Below are 19,834 nucleotides of genomic sequence, written 5' to 3' on the forward strand. Positions count from 1 at the left end.
GTAATTAACCACTAAGTCATCATAGCAGTACATAATACTGAGGTATCACCAAACAAATCCTCACTATAGGAAAATCAAACTGAACATGTGAAAGGAATCTATATACAGTCTTATGTTGTATAACCTACTACATAACATAAATATGTGAACTGGAGTACTGCAGTAAGCCCAGATGTGAGGTGTAATTGTAATACAGTATTGAAGTTCCCTAATAAACACAAGGACCCCACATATGTACACATGAATCATGGATACCAGACACATATATAACGTAATGAATAATAAATCAATACCAAAAAGCAAATATAATGCAAATTAAATATTAAGCAACGCTAAGCATTGCACAGGCCAGCTTAGTAGGTGTAAGCAATGTGTAGGCCAGCTAACTCAGTCTGCCCATTGGTATACCCCTTTAAATGATGCCAACCGTAGGTAAGCAGGTTTGCCCATAGCTTAGACTTTTCAAAACCATCCAATCACGGCATAGTGCAGGAAATCGGCCCTATTTAAACCCAACAGGTGGGAATACATCTCATAACTGTTTGTAGCTTCCCCTTGCTGGCACTATGTCTGGAAGGGAGAGGGTTTGCACTTTAGGGCACAGCGCTGGGGCATCCAGGAGTCCAGAATCATGGCAGGACTCCTTGTCAAAGACCATGAGCAGAGACTGCTGCAGGACCAGAACCAGGGTTCCCAATATAAAGCAGAAGCCTGGGACTGTTTCGCCTGTGATCTCACCAGTGCCACTTGCATACCCTGAACTGGTGAGCAGGTCAGCCATCACTATGCCAACCTGAAGTGACGAAAGCGGGATCTCCTGGATCAGTGGATTCAAGAGACTAGGAGGACAGGGGAGGTCCCAGCTGTGTGTAAGTATTACTCCACTACCTATTTAATAATTGCCAGCTCATGTATATTATGGATAGGTATGGCTAAATATTCTTCTTATGTCCTTCATAGTGGCAATTGAGCGGGCTGCGAACCAGGGGGCCCATGGATGTCACTTGCAGAGGTTGTGATGCAAGGTAGGTTAGTAATACGCTTGCATGTACTGTAATAAGAAATAAAAGTATTAGTAAGTTAATTGCCTCTATAAAACCTGTATTGTTTAAGGCAAGTACTGCATACACCAGAAAATATGGCAGGAAGAGTCTCATATAGTTTATTTGTAAATAAAAGCATAATAGCCTGACAATAAAGATCTAAATGCAGAACTGCATGTGTTTACTCTGGTATCATATGGTAATATAGATTTGCAATCACTTAATAGTACTGTTGTATTAAGCACTGTTACCCACACTGTGCAACATAAATAAAATGTGTAGGAATGTCTGTATATGACTGGTGTAATCCCCAGAGGTCATTTAGTACAACTGACTGAGAGACATAGAAAGAAAACAATGAAAAGGCAAACAACAAAATCCAAATAATGCATGCAACTGAGATGTAAACTGTTGTCTTTTTTAGCACACACAGCCATGGTTTGAATCCTGGGAGTGGTAGTAGGCTGCATACAGAATCATACCCCACAACTGAAAAGATATATCTAGTAAATCGGTCCAGATCTGCTGCCTGTTACCCTGTCCCCCTGGGAAATCAGTGGGATGATCCCAGGCATTTAAGCAGCAAACAAGGAATACAACTGATTGTCACACATCTATAAGAACAAAGCTGTCACTATAGCAACTCCCCAAACTGTTATGAGAGTAATAAGCTAAGTATGTCCCATCTACACCCCCATTTTTTCAAGAAGCTGTGTGAGATGTATGTGCATAATACTAATGTGGTAATTTGTGTGGCAACATTCAGGTAGTGCTAATAAACATTGCTCCCACAGGTCCGTCAGATATGAACACTGTGCCTAGAAATAAAAGATTGATACCCTGTACTGGTACTGTTTACTCTGGTACTGTATGGCATTGTAAGTGTTGCAGTTGTTCTGAATAATAAGGTATTACTCATCACTGTCACCCACACTGTGCTACATAATATGGCTGTCTAGGAAATCTTGTATAAGAGTGTTGTAATACAAAGTCAGAATGTAAAACCACAGGAGAATTATAGACAGAAATCAAATTAGAGATATATAGCAATATCTATATAGCACACAGAAATCAAATTAGAGATATATAGCAATATCTATATAGCACACACAACTGTGACGGACAGTGTTTTATTTTGATAAGACACAGCCATGGTCCGAATCCTGGGAGTGGTAGTAGGCTGCATACAGAATCGTACCCCACAACTGTACAGATATGTCCAGAATGTCCAGTATATTGGACCATATCTGCTGCCTCTCCCCATGGGAAATCAGTGGGATGATCCCAGATGTTTAGGCAGCAAACAAGAAATACAACTGTCACACATCTATAAGAACAAACCTGTCACTCTAGCAACTCCCCAAACTGTTATGAGAGTAATAAGCCAAGTATGTCCCATCTACACCCCCATGTTGTCAAGCTGTGACCAGAGTGTGTACAGTAACATAGTGAGATGTATGTGTATAATACTAATGTGTAATCCGGAACTTTGTGTGGCAACAGTCAGGTAGTGCTAAGAAACATTGCTCCCACAGGTCCATCAGATATGAACACTATGCCTAGAAATAAAAGACTGATACCCTGTACTGGTACTGTTTACTCTAGTATTGTATAGCATTGTGAGTGTTGCAGTTGCTCTGAATAATAAGGTCTCACTCATCACTGTCACCCACACTGTGTTACATAATATAACTGTCTAGGAAATCTTGTATAAGAGTGTTGTAATTCACTCAAGGTTTAAGAGGGCAAGAGTCTAAATATGTCCCAGTTCACCTGCATGTGGTCAAGAGATGGCCAGAGTCTGTGCAAAAAGAGATGGACACGTATGTGCATAACATCAACCTGGAATCTGGGAGTATGTATAGAAACAGCTAGTTAGTGCTAACAAACAATTCCTCTACAGGTATACCATTTAAGAGGTATATACTGTAGGTAAAACCAGTTCATGTATATAGTTGTTGACAGCCATACCACTTTCCAAACTAAGGCAATAGGGTAGTGTACTAATATTTGTAAGGTACAGATAGCACTGACTAGGAAAGTAATGCGAACTACAGGAATATACTAGTTGTTAATTGACACCCCCCCACCACCACCATATTTGCAATACTAAACTAAATGCCTGAATCAACTGGTATGTGCTGACTTAACTGAAATGTTGGGACATATGTCCTTTTGTTTGATAATTATTTAAATCTGTTTCTATGCTTGTGCTATGTTGAAATACTCCAACACTGGTGGCATGGTGCCATCAATGTACCTGCATGCTGCTGCAATTACCACCATGGTCCCATATATGCATGTGTTCTGTTTGCTATGCAACTGTTCCATATCTGGTGTCTGGGTTAATGGGAATATCTATGCATGCTGTTATACCTAATCCTGGAATGTGTTGACTATTGCTAACCCACATATGTTGATAAAACATAAACATCATAGCACGTATGGGAATGCGGGTCCCAGCGGAACCACCTGTCCCGCTTCAGATGGCTGTGGCACCAGCCACCAGCACCTCTGGGGCCCAACCCAGGACCTCCTCGTCCATAGGTCCTGCACCACCTTCGGGTGGAACCACCTCAGGGGATGGGGCTCGTCCTCCCCAGAATCAGGCCGGAGAGGAACATGTCACCTGTCGCCAGGTCCGGGTCGTGATGCTTAGTGAGCTCAACCAGCAGTTTGGAGATCTGCTACACCAGCTCAAGGGCCATGTGTCATGACTAGAGGGTCGGCCTGGCTCTCTGACTCAGCCCCCAGCACAGCCACCTTTGGGGCTGTGAAGGTGCAGTAGTGACTACCCATGGGTGGGGACCTCAGTCCCACTGTTTCCACTAGAGGGCTCATGGCTTCCGATTTCCCAACACCCATCCCCAACAAGGTGTCTACCCCCACATGTTTCGTATACTGACCCTGTATGCGTCTTTTCTGTCTTATCTGTTAACCTACCCAACCAACCTCTCCAAATATACTTATTATCCCTCCCCAACATCCCACTCTCACCTGAAAAAAAAAAGGGCAATCTATTCACCCCAAAAAATCTCACCACATACATAGCTGTCCATTTCACATGTGTCCACTGGACACATGCAATCTGGTCTAATTGGCATCACAACATATTATTGTTGTCCTCACCCCGCTCTCTGGGATTTGAGTGCCCAAATCTACCTCCAAATTCAGTGTATATGCACAGTTGTTGCTTTAGAAGAAAAAGGCAGCTGTAGACCTTCCCTACAACCTTCCTGGACATCCCTAGCTATTTTCCCTACTGTCTTTCTCTCTTTGTGCCCCTTTTTCACCACTTTCCTATCAACCCTTTTTTTCTTTTCTTTTAAATTAATTAGCATGGGGGTAAGCTGGAGTAAGCACTTTTAAGCAGCAGTAAGCTGGTTTAAGCCTGTTTCCATGGGGGTAAGCAATGCCTACACAGGTTAAGCAATTTAGAAGCTAACTGAGTATAAGAAACTATAACCGAAAGTTAGCAGTGCTTACCTCCACGCAAACCCGTGCAAACCCACTTACAACTTCTGAAAAGTGCCTTAATCACTCTGTTTCCAACAGCCCTTGTTCTGCCCAGCAACGAAATAAGCAGCCTCTGTAAGGCTCGAGCCCAGAACCCTGCACTCCACAACGATTTACCACTAAGCTATGTCAGATATACATAACCCTGATGTTTTCACAAACATATCATCCAACACAGTCATTCAACAGTACAGGAAATGTATTAAAACATGTAGATGTATGTGTGTGTGTGTGTGTGTGTGTGTGTGTGTGTGTGTGTGTGTGTGTGTGTATATACATATATATATATATATATACATATACATACATATATATACATATATATATATATATATATATATATATATATATATATACATATGCATACATCTATAGATATATTTGTCTACTTATATACGTGTATATATATACATATATATATATATATATATCAAACAGTATATAGATCAACTAATACATTGTTCCACCAGGGGAGCCAATATCCTAGACCTGTTCATTACCAACATGGGAGATAGATGCTTCACACCAGTGGTCACCCCCTCATTGGTCAGGTCTAACCATAAGCAAATCACCTTTGACATCCACATCCCACCCCCACCCCCCAGTAAGAAAACCTCCTTAAAAAACTTCTCCAAAGCCAACTTCATGCTACTGAAGTCAGAAGTGACAAACTTCACAACACCCACGCAGATGGGATCTGGAAGTTCGACTGCAGAATCCTACACTAAGGCACTGTACGAGCGCATCCACTCGTGCATGAATCGTGCCTTCCTAAACAGAACCAAGATGCTCTTCTCCAAAAAAGGAAGCCAATCTGGTGGTCCCCTGCTATAAACAAACTATACAACAGAAGGAAGAAACTGTTGCAGAAAAGAGGAAAATTACATGATGCAAAACCTCCCTCACCAGCCTCAGTAAGAAGCTGAGATCCATCATAAAATCCTCAAAAGCTAGTTACGAAAATAAAATTGCCAAAGATTCCAAAGACAACCACAAGGCATTCTATAGTTATGTCAAGAATCTAAATGGCAATGTTCAGATTTCAGATCTGCTCTGAGCTACAACAGAATGGCATTAAATATACTGATCCCAAGGATATTGCAAATATCCTAGCAGATCGATTTAGTGTCAACTTCACACCCCTCTCACCGCCTAAAGGGCCCATCTCAATACCAAAAGATTGCCAAATTCTGATAATCATGGCCCCATAGGTAGAAACCGCACTCTCCAAAGCTAAGAATACAGCATCCATGGCACCAGATGACATCCCAGGCTGTGTTCTAAATGAACTACAAAATGAACTGGCACCTCACCTAAGTGTTATGTTTAATCATAACCTCACCTCAGGCTTCGTGCCCACTGAGTGGCACACAGCTACAGTTATCCCGCTTCACAAGGGTGGATCCGCCTTGGATTCCGGGAACTACTGTCCCATCAGTCTGACAAGCATGATCTGCAAGGGCATGGAATGCATTATCATGGAACTTATAAACAAAGACATTGGCAACCTTTAAACACTGGACCCCACCCAGTTTGGGTTTGTGAAGGGCCGATCTTGTCTCCTGAACCTGATTGACTTCTTCAAATTAGTCTCCAGAGCTGTGGACGAGGGTATGGTGGTTCACACAGCCTATCTGGACCTCGTCAAGGCCTTCGACACCATCCCCCATTCTGGAATCATAGATAAACTTACTAAGCTGGGCATAACTCCCTACATCACTCAAAGGGTTGCCAACTGGCTTAATGACAGAACCCAGACTGTAAAAGTAGATGACTCCAAATCCAGCTTCAGACAAGGGACAAGTGGAGTACCTCAGGGTACAGTCCTTGGACCACTCTTGCTTGGCATCTACTTCTCTGAAGTACAGGCCAACACTAAGGGACTCTGGCTAACAAAGTTTACAGATGACTGCAAACTGGGAGTCATTATTGAATCCCCAAATTATGTGGATATTTTACAAAAAGGCCTTACAGAAACAGATGCCTGGTGCCAGAGCCATGGGCTCAGGCTCAATGCCAAGAAATGTATAGTTATTTCCTTTGGAAAAAAACATGTACCCATGAATTACCACATAGGTGGCAGGATGCTAAACATCAAAAGTGTGATGAGAGACTTAGGGACACAGGTGGACAGTGGTCTCACTTTCGATAACCACATCGCCATAACAGTCAGGAAATCCTTCTATGTGGCACACCTCATCACTAAGGGCTTTTCATCCAGAAAAAAGGAGGTCATTGTCCCACTGTACCCATCCCTCATTAGACCCATTATAGAATATAATGCCCCATTTGGTATGTACCTCACAAGACATCTGCAACAGCTAGAAAGGCAACAGAAATACCTCACTAAAAGAATCACAGGCCTAAAGCAGATGCCATATGCTGACCATCTAGAAAAACTCCAGCTATACTCTGTGGCATATTGTCTACTCAGAGGCGATCTCTCCTTAACATACAAGGTCATGTCAAACCCTGAGCTGTTGGACATGCTCCACTTAAAGAAATCCCAATCCCTCAGAGCCACACGCTCCAGGGATCTAAACCTTGTCATCACAATGAACAAAACATGGTGGATGGATAGGTTCCTGACCCAGAGACTCCCCATACTCTGGAATAGACTGCCCATACATGTCAAGCAGAGTGCCTCATTGGCCTTCTTCAAAAGGAACCTTGATGATTGGAAGGGAGATAGGAAATTCACCCCGGGGATCATGTCAGTTGCCCTGCTAGACAGGGGCCCAGAGAAGTAAATATTGTGGGAAGAAATATCCAGGGAATTGGGAATTGTTATGGCTAGGCTTGCATAGGCCCTAGGGTCGATAGCCTAGTACCAACCTAAGAACCTATAAACCTATATACACAGCTATATATATATATATATATATATATATATATATATATATATATATATATATATATATATATTAAGCATAATTACATATCTACATATGTATATATACATATATAGATATATATGTAACTACACATACACACACACAGATATGTATAGGAAGATACATATGTAGAGGGTGCACACAATACGGAACAGCCACTATGTCTACAGTTGCCACCTTACCAAATGGACACTATATGAGCCACCCATACAAATGACAATTGTTGCCTGAAACATATACCCACAGAGAGGTCAAAGGATATAACACCACACACAGGTTTGCTTACATGGGAAAGCTTTATTTGTGTACTATTACAGTTGTATATGCCATATCATATAGCTGTTTAGACTCTAAAATACGTATAAACCTACTAATGCAACTGTCAAACAGATAAAATTAATACAGTATTCTGGAAAGGTTTGTATATGTTGCTGTCCAGGCCAAAGCCTTCAAGTAGTACAACAGTAAAGACAGACTGGACCACAGGATAACAATCAATCAACAGTAAGTAATGCAGATGTATAGTCCAGCAGCCTCTATCTAAACCCTGTACACAATCCCTAGGGGGTAAAGACCTCAGTTGACACAATGGGGTGTATCTATTACATAACAAGACATAACTGAAACCATCACAATCACACTGACAAACAGAACAGTTTGTATGGTAGGAAGCAGTAGGCCTGCATTTACTCAAGGTGAATTGTACGGTAATGTACATCCATATACCTTAAGGCAGCTTACCCCTGACACCCTCACATGTTGTAACAGCCTAGGTTAGTTATGGTGCATCCCCCCGATAGACTGACATACCGGGCCATATGTGACAAACACTGCCCTCTGGACTGCATAAGGGCACACATGTATTGTGTAGATGAAGCCCACACATATATGGACCCAACCCCACAATATGTGTGTGAGCCATAACAGCAGTGGAATGATGGGAGGAATGGCAGCATGACATACTCACAGCCCACTGCATAACAACCCTGACAGCATGTCATATGGACAAAGTCTGGTATGTAGGTACAGGACAGAGGCTGAAACACAGGCCCATATGTGAAATAGTCATGTCATACACTAAGCAAGTCACTGGTGTTCTAGGATAGTCTGCAACATATCCTTAGTCAGGAATATGAAGTTAGAAATAGAAATGGGTATAGTCATGTACTGATAGCACTCAACTCAAACACACTACCAGTGATATATCTGGCACAAGACCTATGTGGTGGACAGACAAAGCATAACAGGCACACCTCTGGCCATCAAATGGATAGGCCCACAGTTGAGAGCTATGCAGACAGACTGCATTCCATGTTAAACTAGTATGTACACACAAACCCTGTAACACTGGTGCTATACAATGCATACAACAACATTACTCACACTCTGTCTGTAGTTCTGGAACCTCATACAAATATCTAGCTGGCCTGAGTGTACAGGTTCTCTTGTAAGAGGTATTGTTACCTGCTGTCTGTAACACTGCTGCCCAGACACAGGAAGGATGTCCACCATACAGGAAAGGTAAAGGGACCATGCCCACATGATGTAGGGATTTACAGTAGTGGGTTGCCATGACAGTGGTAATTGCAAGTACTACACAGCATGCTGCATGCAGGTAGCAAGTGGAGGACACTGATTGGTGCAGAGGCCATCACCCGATCATGTGCATCACCTACAAAAGCCATGTTGCAATCTAGTCAAAGCAGCTCAATCCATTTACTGGAGAGAGAGAGAGAGAGAGAGAGAGAAAGTGAAACTGAATGTGAAACAAACAATCAAACAAACTAAAAAAGAAAGCTGGCTAAAGACCAAGCCAAAGGAGAACATAAAAAAATCCTTACAAGAACACTATCCAGAACAGACCTCATTCCCACAACAGGTATATGAAGTATATATATGCATGTAATTGACTGTAGTACTTGGTCCATAATAATGGGATCGATTATGTGGAATGATTTATATGTGCCATCAGGTGTTGTTGTAATGATGTTCAGCTGAACAACTGCTAAGGATAATAGAGTCTGTTCCTATGGATAGTGGGCTATACCTGTCAACTGTACAGAGCAGCACTGACTGATAAGATGTAAGCCATCATAGTGTGTGTTGTGTAATGGAAAGCATGTATATTACTGTGGCCAATAGCTGGTGGTGGAAGCAATGCCATAATGATGGACATGGGGGTTCCACAGCGCACCACTTGCAGGATACTCAGGTTAACCTATATTGTAGCATGCTGGAATGCCATAGGTGTGCAATAGGGTTACCTGCAATCTGGCCCTACATACACCCCCCCTAATGTTAGGCTGTGTCCATATGTGGCACCTGTCTGTGTTGTATCAAGGCAGAACAGTGCAGCTGCGCAGGAAGGAGTTTTCAGATTGTGAACCTGATGTCTGAATGTCCCCATATATAGGGTTTCTATTAGAATGACAAAAACGCATTTTGTCAAATGCGTTTTCGTCGACACATATAGAGCGAACAGGCAAAACAGCGAAGCGGCTGTTCAGCGAATTCTTTCCCTGGGAAAGAAGGCGCTTGACCACTTTGTTGTTTTGCCATGTTCTGCAGTGTAGTGTGGTCTCTTGTCCAGTATAGCTCCCGAGCTTGAATGTGCAACAGTTACTGACCTTAGGGTTAGGGTGCAGGTTAAGGTAAGTGCATATGTATAAAAGTGTTTACTGTTTTTTATTTTGCATTAGATGTATGGTTGAGTTACGTGTGTATGTGTTTTCAGCTGTTTACGTTTGTTTTGGGGGAGCAGAATTAGGGTTAAGGTAAGTGTGCATGTGTTTGTAACTGTTTATGTAAATGTGCAAGAGTTACTGACCTTAGGGTTAGGGTGCGGGTTAAAGTAAGTGCATATGTTTTAAAATGTTCACTGTTTTTTTTTCCATTGGATGTGTGGTTGGATTACGTGCATATGTGTATTTAGTTGTTTACTGTTTTTTTTAGGGGGTACAATTAGGGTTAGGGTATGTGTGTATGTTTTGGAAGTGTTTTATGTTTTCTTTTTTTTTTGGTTGGAACAGCGATTTCTTTCCATAGGAAAGAAATCATTGTTCTGTGTTTTCGACATTTCCAGCTTTCGCTGAAAATGTGTCGATGAAACTTTGTTTGCTGTTTTCAGTGTTCGATGTTTCAATATAGACCCAAATATAGGTATATATATATGTGTGTGTGTGTGTGTGTGTGTGTGTGTGTGTGTGTGTGTGTGTGTGTGTGTGTGTATATATATATATATATATATATATATATATATATATATATATATATATCTACTGTTTATATATATATATATATATATATATATATATATATATATATATATATATATATATATATATATATATATATATATATATATATATACATCATATATATACACACACACAAGCATATATATACACACACTATACACATACACACACACACACACACACACACACACACACACACACACACACACACACACACACACACATGTATGCAAATACATGTCCCCTATATTACCACCACAGTGCTGCATGCTATGTGTGAGGGAACTGCACATATAGCAATACACTCAGATACATACAGCTGTCAGTGTATGCAACATGGACAGGTATGTCACATGTGAAACCCTTGTTGGGACCACATTGCCCTTGTCTGTGAAGTAGGGAAAGGGAATATGGGGAAGTATGTCAGGCAGTCCATGTCCTGAAGGTGCCTGTCCTGGAGGCTGAGCAGAAGGAGCATGTGGACCCTGTGAATGTGTACTGGGTGCCTCAAGGTGATGTTGCACATCCCACGTGTCTGTGGAGCCCACTATGGAACAGACCCTGGTCTGACTTCAGGGGACAAGAACATATCTGTGTGTGCCCCCAGTGGGGTGGTACAATATCCCCTGAGGTGGTTCCACCTGAAGGAAATTCTGGACCAGTACATGAGAAGGCCCCAGGGTGGGTCCCACATGTGATGTGGCCTGGTAACATGGGCAGATGAGTTTGGAGAGGTGGTTCTGCTGGCAAATATTCCCTATATGTCACTGAAATAGAACATATGTGAGTAGTAATAGTCTACACAATCCTGGAACATGTCCAACAGCATGCATAGATATCCCCAATAAAAGATAATTTCAGATGTGCAGCAATCACATAGCAAGCATACCACAGGCATATATGGAACCATAGTGGCCCTGACAATGGCATGCAGGTGAATAGTCTGTAACAGGCCAGCAATGATAGTGTTTATACAGGGAACATGGCTACAAACACATAGCACAAGGTGTGGTACAATACAAAATCTGTCCCACTGGTAGGTAAGCTGTAGCCATACCTTTTGAGTTGTGTGTACAGTTTGTTGTTGCTGATTATGGTGGGGGGTGATAGAAATGTATATTAAGAACTGTGGTAACCTTCCTGTATGAGTTGCTCAGACCTATTTCCATCTTTATGTCTTTCAGGCAAGATGTCACATGGACGGCTCCTTGCTTACTCAGCTGCTGAAAATGAAATAGTGCTAAACTATCTAATCCAGCACTACCCTGTCCTGTTTGTCCGGGCCGCCTATGACCAACAAGAGCAGACCGCCCTGTGGAATGACCTAGTCCACAGGTTCAATGATGTTGGACTGCACAACTGCAGTTATGAGTAGGTCCGGCATCATTGTTCTGACCTGCTTCGTAATGCTCATTGGTGTGCTGCTGCATTCCAGAGGGATCACCTCACTATGGGGGGGAATGCCATCCATCCCCCCCGACACGTGTTGAGGAGCTCCTCACCAGCCTCGTGGCACCTGCCCGTCCACACAGCCAACAACTGCCGGACAGAATTATGGAGGTGGGTGCCACTCAAACACTGGCTGTGGAGCGTGCAGGTAAGGCCACAGGGCATATCAGTAGACCACTGTTGTGTATGCATCCGCATCTGTACAGGCAGATCATACATATCTGACATGTCATATATATATAGTTTGTTGCTGCATAGTAGTAATAAACAAATGTGCATACGTGGTAGTATTGTGGACATGTACTGTTGATGTCCTGTAATGCTACACTCACCCTGTAGCAATGCCACTGACAATGTGTGGCCACTGACATTGCATCTCTCACCCCCTTATGTAGGTCCCTCCGGTATACCACCAAGGAAGCAGCCTGTAGCTGGTGAGTATGGTTTATGTTGATGCTTGCCAATACACCGGGCATGTAATGGCTATAGTATATTCCATGCACACATCTAACACACCTACCCAGAATGCATGCTGTACATGTGCACGTATTGCTGCTGTTAAATGCATGGCATCACAGTGGTGATCATGATGGGGTATTGTAAGGGTATGTCAGACACTTGCAAGATAACTAACATTCTGTCATTGCGGAATGTGTCCACAGAAATTAACATAATGATGGGAGACATGGCCTACAGTAGGGACATATGTGAAACATCACCCGTATACAGTGCAACAACAGTGTATATACCAGTAGTACAATGGCAACGGTTACAGATTTACACTATGGCATAACGTTTTACTGTGGTCCACATTATTAGCTGGGACTAGGCTGTAAAACATGGTGCTCAGTGTATGGGACAGTGCAAACTGACACACATGTAGGCCTTACTTGTCAAGCATCTGCAAAAAGGCTAAAGGTGGGGATGTCAGCATGACACACCAGTGCACTGTAGGATGCTATAAATGGCTATATCTGCACACAGTCAGGTTCAGGAACTATGGCAGACGTAACCCTACCCCCACAGCAATAGTGACTGCAGTGTGTGAACACCAAGGGATGTGCACATGAGTAGACCTTGCAATCATGCAGATTTGGGGGACATGTGTAGGGCAGAATGAACATACACTGGCAAATGCAGATGGCCCATGCTAGTATACCCCTGCCAGGAGTAGTGACTTCTGTAGTACACATAACAATAGGTGCAACAGACAGTCATGATAAGGGTGTGCACACATATGTACACATGGAGCGTATGCATCACGGTCAGCATCCACATGCCTAGCACATTCCGTAGACACTGCATGTGAATGTACAGGACATATGTCACATATCGGGCTCATGTAATGTTAATATATGTGGTGATGTGGTCCCATGGCAGATCAAGGAAGGGTGCGTCATATCAATAAGGGTGTGTACACTCCCCATAGCCATGGTATGCTCTGATGGTTGTCAGTGTAATACTATTGGATTGGTCATACATGGTCTACTGATGTTGAAATTTGTAAACCAGACATCAGGCATTCACAAATAATATCTGTCCACATATCATACCAGGTATTGTTTGTTGAAAAACATAGGGGCTGTGAGCATTAGAGCTGACATAACTGACACAGTACTACACATTCAGCAATGGGTTGTACACCTGTGAGGTTTTGTGCACAGTACATGGCAGGGTACAGAACAGGTGCACAGCAATACTGTGTACATGGGTGCAGTGGCACCCAGGGGAAGGGGCATCACCTACTAAGACAGCACATGCATCACACACATGTATACTGTTGCTAGCATGGATTGACTATAGCTGCACTGCATGCTGTTGTGAACCATATGTTATGCATTTTGACAAATGGGTAATAGGAGGACTGTGTGTACTATCTTTGTGCAACCTCACCTGTGTTTGTGTGTGTGTGTGTGTGTGTGTGTGTGTGTGTGTGTGTGTGTGTGTGTGTGTGTGTGTGTGCGTGTGTGTGTGTGTGTGTGTGTGTGTGTGTGTGTGTGTGTGTGTGTGTGTGAATGGGTGGTTATTTTGTCTGTAGGGTCACTCTGGTGAAGTGAATGTAGGGTGATGCATGTAGGATGCTTGTGTGCATGTATGTGTGTTTGTGTGGGTGTCCATGTATGCACATGTGTGATTCTGGGGTTGTTCATACAGCAGTACTTCCCTTTGGGATCGTGCAGTACATGGACATGGACTGACACATGACACACCAGGAATACTTGTCATGTATGTAATCACAGGACCACTGATAGTATAATAAGGTCTGTAGCATGGAACATGCATTGGGAGGGAAGGTAGACACCAGATATACCCTTAATATTGCATTCAGCAGAGATGTAACTGACAACCCATGTATGCAGCACTACAGATGCACTGGGGAATTACTAGACAACACCAGGGAGTGTATCCATATATTACAGTTGTCACATGATAGGTTGATTGAGCAGCATATCTGGCATGTACTGAGCAATACTTACACATGACACTACAGTGCATGAAATTATGGAGCGAACATAGTACCCTCTCACATATAGGGGCCATGCTCATGATGTCCAGGCATATTCAGGGTGAACACTGAATGACAGCAGTGAGGCTATATAAAACAATTCCACTCAGGTTAGGGAGGTAACGGAGTAACAGTTTTTTTGTTGAGATCACTTGTATAGACATTTAGTGGAATGATACATTAATGAGTGCTATTAATGACTGTAAGTTACCAAGTGTGATGCAGGATGGAGAATGCATGGGAATAAATGTAGGACTGTCTGTAAAGTCATGGACAGGTAGTTATTAAGGTGGTGTATGTATGTGTGTGTGTGTGTGTGTGTGTGTGTGTGTGTGTGTGTGTGTGTGTGTGTAGTGTCATGCAATGTTGTACAGGTCTTAAAGTGCATTTCTTGTTTTCCCCCACAGGTGGCGAAGTGAGTCAGGGTCCCTCCTGCATGCACTCTGATGTTGGTGTCTATACAGACACCGAAGATGATGATAGTAATGTTGAGGCACAGGTGGGGTTGTCAGGGGCCGAAACAGCGCCATCATTTGACATCCCCCTTTTAGCCACTCCAACCCTGCACACAGTTTCAGTGCCTATACATACCCCATCACTAGTGGCCATAGCAGAGGGAAAGCTGGCAGTTGGTGGCAGTGCACAGGAGAGTGTGGTAACCATGCCTACTATGTCTGGTCACAGCAGGCATAGCTGGATGTCTGGTAGGGCACCACATAGGCAGATGTACCAGGGTGCTTGTGGTAGGGCTGCTGATCATCATGCCCCTGGCAGACACACCACAACTGGTACCACCAGGCACATGTTTCAGGCTGTCATGACGGTGCAGGCACATATGGAACATTACACCAGACAGGGCCTGAGGCTGCAGAGGGCTGCTCTCACATCTGCAAGCGACAACTTCCATGAACTGTCTGGTGCCATCCGTGCTCATACCGAGCTCATGGATAGACGGTCTGGTGAGATGATGGCCCTCATCGACCGTGGTTTGTCCATGCTTGGACATGTGGTGGGAGTGTGGTGATGGCTGTGTGGATGTAGGTCAGCAACACCAACAGCTGGCAGTCAACGTAGACATGCTAGGACACCAAGGGGCTCTCGTAGAGGCAGTACCAGCCCCAGCACTGCAGGGGGGCTGCTGTTCATGCCACACTACAGCAGGCCATAAGCATGTGGTCCTGGCCAGTCCCAGGAGGGAATTGGTTCCAGCAGACATCTGTCATCATCAGGAGAGAGTAGCAGATCGAGGCCTGTACCTGGACATGCCCATGGAACTCCTGACAGGCACAGTCCACGTGTCCATGGCTAGAGGCAGTGAACTACAAACCCTGCCAGGTATGGTCTGCAGCTGTCCATAAACACCTGTGTAGGGCAGCCACATGGCAGAACTGTGTGCATGCATACCCACACACTATACGAATTCACCTAGGGCAAATCCCATACCTACACACACCACATCACCATGCCCAGTTCACCTCATTACACTCCTCACCCACACATGATATCAAATGTATGGCCCACCCTCGGCCTCTGGTAAACCAACAACACACCCTTTTCATATGATACCTGTGCCACATCCCTGTCATCCATAACATCGATGCAAAGACAGGCTAATATGGTTCTGATGCACACGGTGACTGTACTACAGTGTACCAAAGTACTGCAGTGTAACATGCTGTCAGGAGTAAAGGTTAATGCATACATGTCAGGTAGTGTAGCCATCCAGCAATGATGCATTATAGCTGTTAGTAACACTGGATGATTGTCGTCTTCATAATGTTATCCATTTGTGTTGTAGGTGTACATGTGTCAGCAGGAGGATGGTCGGCAGTCATATTCCACAAGGGTTATGGCTCTGTGGAGACACCATGGCTGTGACATATCTGGGGTAGAGTTGAACACATGTCACAGGTTTGTTTAACAGTTATTGCCTGTGCCACATGGACAGGTGACCAGCTGGGATGTGCATAATCTGCAACTTGATGTAGACCCATCCACATACATGAAAGCCACATACACACTCTTACTTGGCAACACCGGGACTAGACCCCTACCTAGGTATGTAGTGCTACTGAAGTGTGTGGCTTTCATTGCACACACCACACAGCATTTAGGGGGAGGTGTGTTCCAGGTTACATCTTGCATGCAGGACATCCCCAGACATGTACAGTATGCTAATGGGGGATGTAATGGGTGCATATGGACAATATATAGTGTGAAATACCATCATATACACATTAACAGACACATAACAGGCAGACACATGTCTGAGAGACCTGGGCCTATCACTGCTAACTAATTTGACCATATGTCCAATGTGTTACAGGTTGTCTGTACACAGCACATGCATAACTGGGCTGGATTGTGGTTTCAGTTACCTGTATGGTCGATGGTGACAGTGGTCACCATAAAGTGGTACATGGGACATATACCAGGTGTACCTTGGTGTAATGACAGTGTACACAGCACCCACATCCCCCAGTGAACACTGTACTCCCTGAAACCCATGATGACACTCTGACATACCCACCATCACACATTGCCCACGACTGTGATACACCCCATTGGATATCCCAACAGTGGTACTACAGGGATATGCATATAATGCACATGCCACAGGCATAGTATGGTGTTGCGTCAAGCCTCACCTATTGGCAGTAACAACACTATCTGTACTCCTGTGTGGCAATGGGTATTGTAATAGGAGCATGTGACCTCGGAATATTGTACCCTACAGATATACGGACATGCACACATACATACACTTGCCAGAACTTAATGGGTATCACATGCCTATCGACCCATTTGTACAACATTGTTGTGCTGGTACTGCAAGGCCCATGTAGCCGTTAGGGAGAGGAGCATAACAGGGTACATGTAATGTCCCATACAGCAGCAGCCACAACTGACTATGGCAATGAGTGTTGCAGTGGTTGTAAAGGCCCTCATAGAATTCCCAAGTATAGGTGTGCTAACACACAGACACTGCAATCCTCAGTAATGCATACGTATGCATGTGTCAGTACTAGGTTGCATCACTGCAGGTGGTCATAGCTGTGTACCTAGTTATTGTCCATGGAGAGATGGCTTGTGTAGGAGATGTGTGTACAGTGGTATCCTGCCACCTGCCATGTGGCAGCAGGCACTCTATCGACGGACACCACTGTGGTGACACTCAGGGTGAGAGTGACATGCATCAGCCAATCCTATGAGTGCCTCCTGCACATGGCCATTGAGGTGATCAAGTTGACATGTATGCAAAATGTATTACAACACATGGTTAGTGTCCATGATGGAGACCTGTACCCAAACATGTTCTGTTGACTGTGGTAGTGTAGTGGAGGGACTGTGGCATGTGGTGCATACAGAGTGTTGTATCCTATATGTGCCAGTTTTCACACAGCTGGGCAGACATGTCAGTATCAATCAAGCATAGGTTGCCTCTACATATCCCAGCTGGATACCTGCCATCTGCACATCTGGACAGGGAGTGAGAGTCATAAGCTTGGCAAGTAGCTATGCAGTAGGATGACTGTTTTGACAGATAGACATTTGACAACAATATGTATGCCATAACTACATGTTGGAAGCCCTCACTAACATGTGCTGTACAGACGTTAGTCTACAGTTACATTCCACATGTCAGATCATTATCCAGTAGGGGATATATACTGTGACACAGCACACACCAGGGACACAACAGAGAGGCCTCAGAGACCAGCTATGCCTGCAGGTGTGCTTGTTGTCAGGACTACATTTAGCACTCTACTCTTGTCTGGAAAAGCACTGTCAACAGTAGTACCACCATGATACACTACATGCCAGTGTGACAGCACATCCCTGGGCTACTACCCCTGTATGTAACACATTCACATGGATAACAGTGCTGTACAGGCCTCATATACCTGTGTGTGCCAGACATGACACTCACACCCCTTGCTACTGTAATGACAGCACATAGGTGCATGTATTGTACATGGCATTACATACACTTATTACAGATGTCATTACCCTATGTTATTGGACTGGGTGGTGAGACGTGGTTACCAGGGCTAAACTGTGGTTAGCAGGTATCAACATTGCTCCAATATAACAGCTAAACTGATTTGCGCACTGGTAAGTAAAGCCTATACGGTTTAAGTGCTCATATGTTTACCCGTAGCTTAGCAATGCTTAGCTTTGCGCAAACCCACACAAATGCATTCAAAACTGCTCAAAACTGCCTTAACCACTCTGTACTTGACAGCCCTTGTTCTTCCCAGCAACAAAATGAACAGCTCTTGCAGGTCTTGAACCCAGGACCCTGTACACTATACTCACAACACTTAACCAGTACATCATGACCACTGTGACGACAGCTGGTGTTTTTCTAATGTATCTGTCAGTACACATACTGATTACTATTGAACAATTGCCTTTACTTCCACAATTGTGTAGTACTTGTTATTAATGACTGTTGCATCACATATGTTGTTATATCATAATGTACACATATCAGGTACATAAGGTGAGATACATCTGGGAAGGTATACACAACCGTGATGTTTACACATGAGAGAAATATGGATATATACATATACATATGTTGATCTATGTCTACATGTACATACACATGTATATTCATACATATGTCTGTATACACATCTGTATAGTGCATCATATATATGGTCATGTGTAGATCTCTTTGTATATACACACACACACACACACACACACACATATATATATATATATATATATATATATATATATATATATATATATATATATATAGAGCTATATATGCATGCATATCCTATGTGTACAAATATGCCTGTTTATGCAGATATATATGTAGATATCTATAACTATACGTGCATACATATCTATTCTGATATACCTATTACTGTCGATACATATATAGATATCCATAAGTATATGTGCATATGTATCTATATCTGTATATTTGTAGACATATATTGCCGTGTACATGTATATATTTGAGTGTTTATATATATATATATATATATATATATATATATATATATATATCCATCTATATATGTCGATATGTATATCTGTATATATCTATGTATGTCGATATGTATATATATATATATATATATATATATATATATATATATATATATACATATATGTTCACCATATGTCCAGTACATGGAGTGGAGT

The sequence above is a fragment of the Protopterus annectens genome, chromosome 7.part0 (assembly GCF_019279795.1).
Source record: "Protopterus annectens isolate FY-2018-M chromosome 7.part0, PAN1.0, whole genome shotgun sequence".
Classification (NCBI taxonomy): Eukaryota; Metazoa; Chordata; order Ceratodontiformes; family Protopteridae; genus Protopterus; species Protopterus annectens.